Source organism: Bos taurus, chromosome 2 (assembly GCF_002263795.3).
Source record: "Bos taurus isolate L1 Dominette 01449 registration number 42190680 breed Hereford chromosome 2, ARS-UCD2.0, whole genome shotgun sequence".
Classification (NCBI taxonomy): Eukaryota; Metazoa; Chordata; class Mammalia; order Artiodactyla; family Bovidae; genus Bos; species Bos taurus.
The window spans coordinates 122,509,717-122,517,003 of record NC_037329.1 but is presented as its reverse complement, the minus strand read 5'-3'; positions in this window follow the sequence as shown (position 1 = coordinate 122,517,003).

Below are 7,287 nucleotides of genomic sequence, written 5' to 3'. Positions count from 1 at the left end.
TCGGGATACGACTGAGCACCTTCACTTTCGCTTCACTTTTTATTCTCATTAAACCTCACTCTGTTAGTTTTTGGAAAAGAAAAACATTTTTTTTTCTTCCTCTTTTCCATCTGGAATCATGGGGGATGCAGAAAAGGAGAAAAAGATACCGCTGTATCACAAGCCTTTAAGAATGAAGGAATTTTACAGAGCTGCATCTAAGAAAGAAGTTCACAGATCAAGCGTCTAAAAGAAGTTTGCCCAAAAAAAAAAAAAAAAGCTTTGAAAGGCAAAGAGGAAGCTCACCTACAAAAAAGTTAATCACTACTACAAGGAATATAGGCAGATGTATAGACTGAGACTTGAATGGTTAAAATGACAGGAAAGTTGGCAACCTCTATCTACCTGTGAAACCCAAATTGGCATTTGTCATCAGAATCAGGGATATCAGTGGTGAGCTCAAAGCGCTGGAAGGAGCTGCAGGTTCTTTGCCTTTGTCAGGTCTTTGATAGCACAATCTTTGAGCTCAACAAGGATTATGGAACCATGTATTGCCTGAGGGCACCAGAACTTAAAGTCATTAAAGAATTGATCTACAAATGTGAGCTATGGCAAAATCTATAAGAAGTGGGGGCTTTCCTGGTAGTCCAGTGGTTAAGACTCCACACTCCCAATGAAGAGGGCCTGGTTCCATCCCTGTTCAGGAAACTAGATCCTACATGCCACAACCAAGAGCTCACGTGCTACAACTAAGACCTGGCTCAGCCAAATAAAAAGATAGATACGTATTTTTTTTATCTAAAAACAATAAATGCTGGAGAGGGTGTTGAGAAAAGGGAATCCTCCTACACTGTTGGTGGCAAGGTAAATTGGTACAGCTAGTATGGAGAACAGTATGGAGATGCCTTAAAAAACTAAAAATAGAGCTAATATATGTTCCAGCAATCCCACTCCTGGGCATATATCAAAAGAAAATCACAATTCAAAAGGATACCTGTATGTCAATGTTCATTGCAGCACTATTTACAATAGCCAGAACATGGATGCAGCCTAAATGTCCACTGATGGAGGAATGGATAAACAAGATATGGTACATATACACAACAGAATATTACTCAGCTATAAAAAAGAATGAAATGATGCCTTTACAGCAACACGGATGGACCTAAAAATTGTCATACTGAATGAAGAGAAAGACAAATATCATATGATACTGCTTATATGTGGAATCTTACCCCCAGAAAATGGTATAAATGAACGTATTTACTAAATAGCAATTGAGTCCTAGATGTAGAAAACAAACTTACAGGAAATTCCCTGGAAGTCCAGTGGTTAAGAATCTATGCTTCAAATGCAAGGGTGCAGCTTCTATCCCTGGTCTAAGTACTAAGATCCCATATGCTTTGAGGCACAGCCCCCCCTCCCAGAAAAAAAATCAAACCACTTATTATCACCATGGGGTAAAGAGGAAGTGGGAGGGATAAATTGGGAGATTGGGATTGACATATACACACCAAAAGTGAAAGTGTTAGTTATTCAGTCCTGTCTAACTCTTTGTGATCCCATGGACTGTAGCCCACCAGGCTCCTTTTTCCATGGAATTATCCAAGCAAGAATAGTAGAGTGAGTTGCCATTCCCTTCTCCAGGGGATCTTCCCAACCCAGGGATTGAATCTGGATCTTCTGCATTGCAGGCAGATTTTTTACCACCTAAATGACCAGGGAAGCTCCATATATATCTATTATATATATATATATATATATATATATATATATATATATATGTATATGACTAACATCTTAGTCATAGATGACTAAGATGACTAACAAGAACATACTGCATAGCACAGGGAATTCTATTTAATACTCTGTAATGACCTATATGGGAATAAAATCTAAAAAAGAGTGGATATATGTATAATTGAATCACTTTTGTGTATAGAAGAAACTAACAAAACATTGTAAATCAACTGTACTCCTATTTTAAAATTTAATTAAGAAAAGAAACACAATCCCATTCTCATAAATTAAATTCAAACACTAAAAGTTACTATTTTAAAAATATTATTGAAATTTACAATAATACTTAATTATAATTTCAAAGATTAATTAAATGATTGTCCATGAAGGAAAAAGAAGGAAAATGGGGTTGGAAACAAGGGAAAGAGATGTTATTCTGGCAGCCGTGGGAGTTGTCACTTAGCTGTGTCTGATTCTTCGAGACCCCATAGACTGCAGCACACCGGGCTTCCCTGTCCTTCAACATCTCCCAGAATTTGCTCAGACTCATGTCCATTGAGTTGATGATGCCATCCAACCATCTCATCCTCTGTCTCCCCCTTCTCTTCCTGCCCTCAATCTTTCCCAGCATCACGGTCTTTTCCAATGAATGTGCTCTTCATGTCAGGTGGCCAAAGTATTAGAGCTTCAGCATCAATCCTTCTAATGAATATTCAGGGTTCATTTCCCTTAGGATTGACTGGTTTGATCTCCTTGCTGTCCAAGGGACTCTCAAGAGTCTCCTCAAGGCACTTCCGTAACACAACATGGCAGCCTTAAGGTGTCTTAACTGCCACGAAGAAGGAGCGGTACAACTTGAGAATGCTCTGCGAGCCGAGCCCGGTGGGATCTTCGGCCCTCACTGCCCTGTGGGTCTCTGCCCGAGGAAGGAATACTGGGAGAATCCCAGAAAGGGGTGAAGTGAAAGTGTTATTCACTCAGCCGTGTCCGACTCTTTGCGACCCTATGCATCGTAGCCCGCCAGGCTCCTGGGTCCATGGGATTTCCCAGGCAAGAATACTGGAGTGGGTTGCCATTCCTTCCTCAAGGGGATCTTCCTGACCCAGGAATCAAACCCGGGTCTTACATATTGCGGCAGATTCTTTACCGCTTTGAGACCAGCAGAGAAGGCCACCATCCATCCTTCCAGCAAATGTTTTCCGAGCACCAGTTAGGGCCTAGGCGCAGTGCCAGAGAACGAAAAGATGAAAGAGGGCTGTCCTTGCCCCTAGGCAGCTGACAGTCGTGGCGGGAGGTGGGGGGGCCGGCGGTTGTGGGCCGGCAGGGAGAGACGGTGAGGTTACATCAGAGTAACTAGGGGTGGTCAGTACACAGTCCTGGGGTGAGCAGAAGAAATGGTGAACCTAGTAATTCCTCAGGAAGACTTCATAAAGGAGGTAGCATTAGGGCTGAGACTAGAGAAGAACTATAAATGAATGTAGAGTTGATTTTATCCTGTGTTTACCAATGTGCCTCTCACTTCCCCTCCTGTTTTTCCATGTCCCTCTTATTCTCTGTGTCCTCCTTTAAAAAATAAAGACAGGAAGCCTTAAAAAAAAAAAAAAGAGTCTCCTCAAGCATCACAGTTCAAAAACATTAATTCTTTGGTACTCAGCCATCTTTATGGTCCAACTCTCACATCTGTACATGACTACTGGAAAAACCATAGCTTTGACTATACAGACCTTTGTCAACAAGTGATATATCTGTTTTTAAATATGCTGTCTAGGTTTGTCATAGCTTTTCTTCCAATGAGCAAGTGTCTTTTAATTTCATGGCTGCAGTCACCATCTGCAGTGATTTTGGAGCCCCCCAAAATAAAGTCTATGACTGTTTCCATTCTTCCACATCTATTTTCCATGAAGTGATGGGACCAGATGCCATGATCTTCATTTTTTGAATGTTAACTCAGCTTTTTCACTCTCCTCTCTCACCTTCATCACGAAGTTCTTTAGTTCCCCTTCACTTTCTGGCATTAGAGTGGTGTCATCTGCATATGTGAAGTTATTGATATTTTCCCTGCAATGTTGATTCCAGCTTGAGTTTCATTCAGCCCAGCATTTTGCATAATGTACTCTTCATATAAGTTAAATAAGCAGGGTGACAATAAACAGCCTTGCCGTACTCCTTTCCCAATTTTGAACCAGTCCATTGTTCCATGTCTGGTTCTAACTGTTGCTTCTTGACCTGCATACAGGTTTCTCAGGTGGCAGGTAAGGTGGTCTGGTATTCCCATCTCTTTAAGAATTTTCCACAGTTTGTTGTGATCCACACAGTCAAAGGTTTTAGCATAGTCAATGAAACAAAAATTTCCCTGGAATTCCCTTGCTTTTTCTAGGATCCAGCAGATGTTGGCAACTTGATCTCTGGTTCCTTTGCCTTTTCTAAACCCAGATTGTACATATGGAAGTTCTCAGTTCACTTTCCTGATAGCTCAGTTGGTAAAGAATCCGCCCTCAATGAGGAGAGGTTTGATTCCTAGGTCAGGAAGATCCCCTGGAGAAGGGATAGACTACCCACTCCAGTATTCTTGGGCTTCCCTGGTGGATCAGCTGGTGAAGAATCTGCCTTCACTGTGAGAGACCTGGGTTGGGAAGATCCTCGGCAGAAGGGAAAGGCTACCCCCTCCAGTATTCTGGCCTGGAGAATTCCATGGACTGTACAAAGAGTCACAAAGAGTCAGACATAACTGAGCGATTTTCACTTTCACTTTCAGAGAGAAAAGTGATAAACATAAAGGAAAAACAGAACATAGATTAAGATAAGAGAAAACTTCTTAAAGAGATGGGAATACCAGGCCATCTGACCTGCCTCCTGAGAAATCTGTTTGCAGGTCAAGAAGCAATAGTTAGAACTGGACATGGAACAACAGACTAGTTCCAAATCTGGAAAGGAGTACATCAAGGCTGTTTATTGTCACCCTGCTTATTTAACTTATATGCAGAGTATATCATGAGAAATGCTGGACTGGAAGAAGCACAAGCTGGAATCAAGATTACCAGAAGAAATATTAATAATCTCAGATATGCAGAGGACACCACCCTTATAGCAGAAAGTGAAGAAAAAATGAAGAGCCTCTTGATGAAAGTGAAAGAGCAGAGTGAAAAGTTTGGCTTAAAACTCAACATTCAGAAAACTAAGATTATGGCATCGGGTCCCATCACTTCATGGCAAATAGATGGGGAAACAATGGAAACAGTGACAGACTATTCTGGGGGGCTCCAAAATCACTGCAGATGGTGACTGCAGCCATGAAATTAAAAGACACTTGCTCCTTGGAAGAAAAGTTATGACCAACCTACACAGCATATTAAAAAGCATAGACATTACTTTGCCAACAAAGGTCTATCTAGTCAAAGTCTTGGTTTTTCCAGTGGTCATGTAGGGATGTGAGAGTTGGACTATAAAGAAAGCTGGGCACCAAAGAACTGATGTTTTTGAACTGGGGTGTTGGAGAAGACTCTTGAGAGTCTCTTGGACTGCAAGGAGATCAAACCAGTCTATCCTAAAGGAAATCAAGCCTGAATATTCACTGGAAGGACTGATGCTGAAGCTGAAGATCCAATACTTTGGCCACCTGATGCGAAGAGCTGACTCATTTGAAAAGACCCTGATGCTGAGAAAGATTGAAGGCAGGAGGAGAAGGGGATGACAGAGGATGAGATGGTTGGATGGCATCACTGACTCAATGGACACAAATTTCAGCAAGCTCCAGGAGTTGGTGATGGACAGGGAAGCCTGGCATGCTGCAGTCCATGGGGTTCCAAAGAGTCAGACATGACTGAGCAACTGAACTGAACTGAAGATAAGAGCACTCAAGTATGCTGGGGGTTGGGGGAGGGCATAGACTTAGGAATTTAAAAAGTGTCCTCAGGGTAGGTAAGCCAGTTGAGAAGGTAACATGTGAAAAAACACATGAGGGATATCTGGGAGAGGGGGAAGAAGTCCACAAACAGACAGAGAAGAAATGGGAGGTAGATGATGTAGAGCCCTGGAAACCAAAAGAAATAAGTGTTTGGAGGAGGAGGAGGGAATTTAACAAAATGAAGGTCATTGATGACCTTGGCCAAGCAGTTTCATTGGAATTGTGAGGTCAAAAACTAGATTGGAGTAGGATTAAAAGAGAATAAGGGGGAGTTCCCTGGTGTTTCAGAGGTTAAGAATCTGTCTACCAATGGAAAGGACATGGTCCAATCTCTGGTCAGGGAACTAATAGCCCACACGCCACAGGGCAATTAATCCCGCTAGTTGCAACTGCTGAAGCCACTGGCCACAACTAGAGAGAAGCCTGTACGCTGCAATAAGGCTCAACCGAAGATACTGCATGATGCGAGAAGATCCTGCATGCCGCAACTAAGACTTGACACAGCCAAATAAATAAATATGTAAAAAATAAAATAAACAAGCTCTGCTTTTTTTGACTCCACTGTTGACCAGTAAGGAAAGTATCCTATTGGAATCAGTGGCCTGGCCAAATGTGATATGTTTTATCTTCCAGTTCACACCATCTGCTTTCTGTATCGTGAGGTTATTGTTGAGTTTCCAACTAAATTTACTAGTACTTTCATAAAACGACACAAATTATTATGTAATAACTAGCGTGAATCTACCATGAAAAACCTACAAAGCATTACACAGATAAAATTAAAGATTATTATATAATGACTTGCTAATTATATCAATTGTTTATGAGCTGCCCTAGAAATCTCATTACTACAAATATTATACACTGTTAAAGTTTATTAGTACATAACACTGATAATAAAGTGTTATTTGGCTTCCCAGGTGGCCCTAGTGGTAAAGAACCCCAAAACCCCCAAAAAACAAGAATGCATTAAACCAAATATATTTGTTGCCTATCAGGTACCTGACCACAGAACTTACCATGTTAAACAGGCAACTGTGGTTGAAATGACCTGTCTTGGGTAAGAAATGTTAAGTTTCTAGAGAACAACACTGGTAGAAAGTTTTGCAAACTTAAGATTCCCAATTCTTCTAGGAAAAAAAATCACTAAATCCTGATTTTTTAATTTTTATTTTTTTTTAACCACGTTGGGAGTTTTGTAGGCTCTTAGTTCACTGACCAGGGATTGAACCCACACCTTCTGCACTGAAAGCCTGCGGTCTTAACCATTGGACTTCCAGGGAAGTCCCCTACCTGAAAGGATTCTCTATTATGTCTACATTGTAAAGTCTTTGGGAATGGGGGAGGGGAGAATCAACATTAGAATGAGAATGAAAGCAAAGGTTGGCAGCATTTACTGCATATTCCTAATAAACATGAAGGAAGTTAAATGTACACCAACCAAACTGAAATCTGATTCCAAAAATATATCCACATGAAAAATGAAAAAAAATGGGTGCTGTTTTGAACATGTGATACCAGTGATTCACTTTTTGATGAGGGACTATCCAAGCTCATCCAAGAAAGTTAATGAGTGTGATAATGGGAAATCATCTTAATTTGGCAGGAATCATAGCAGAATTCGATACAATTACGTCAGAATATTTATGCAAACTATAAACGTT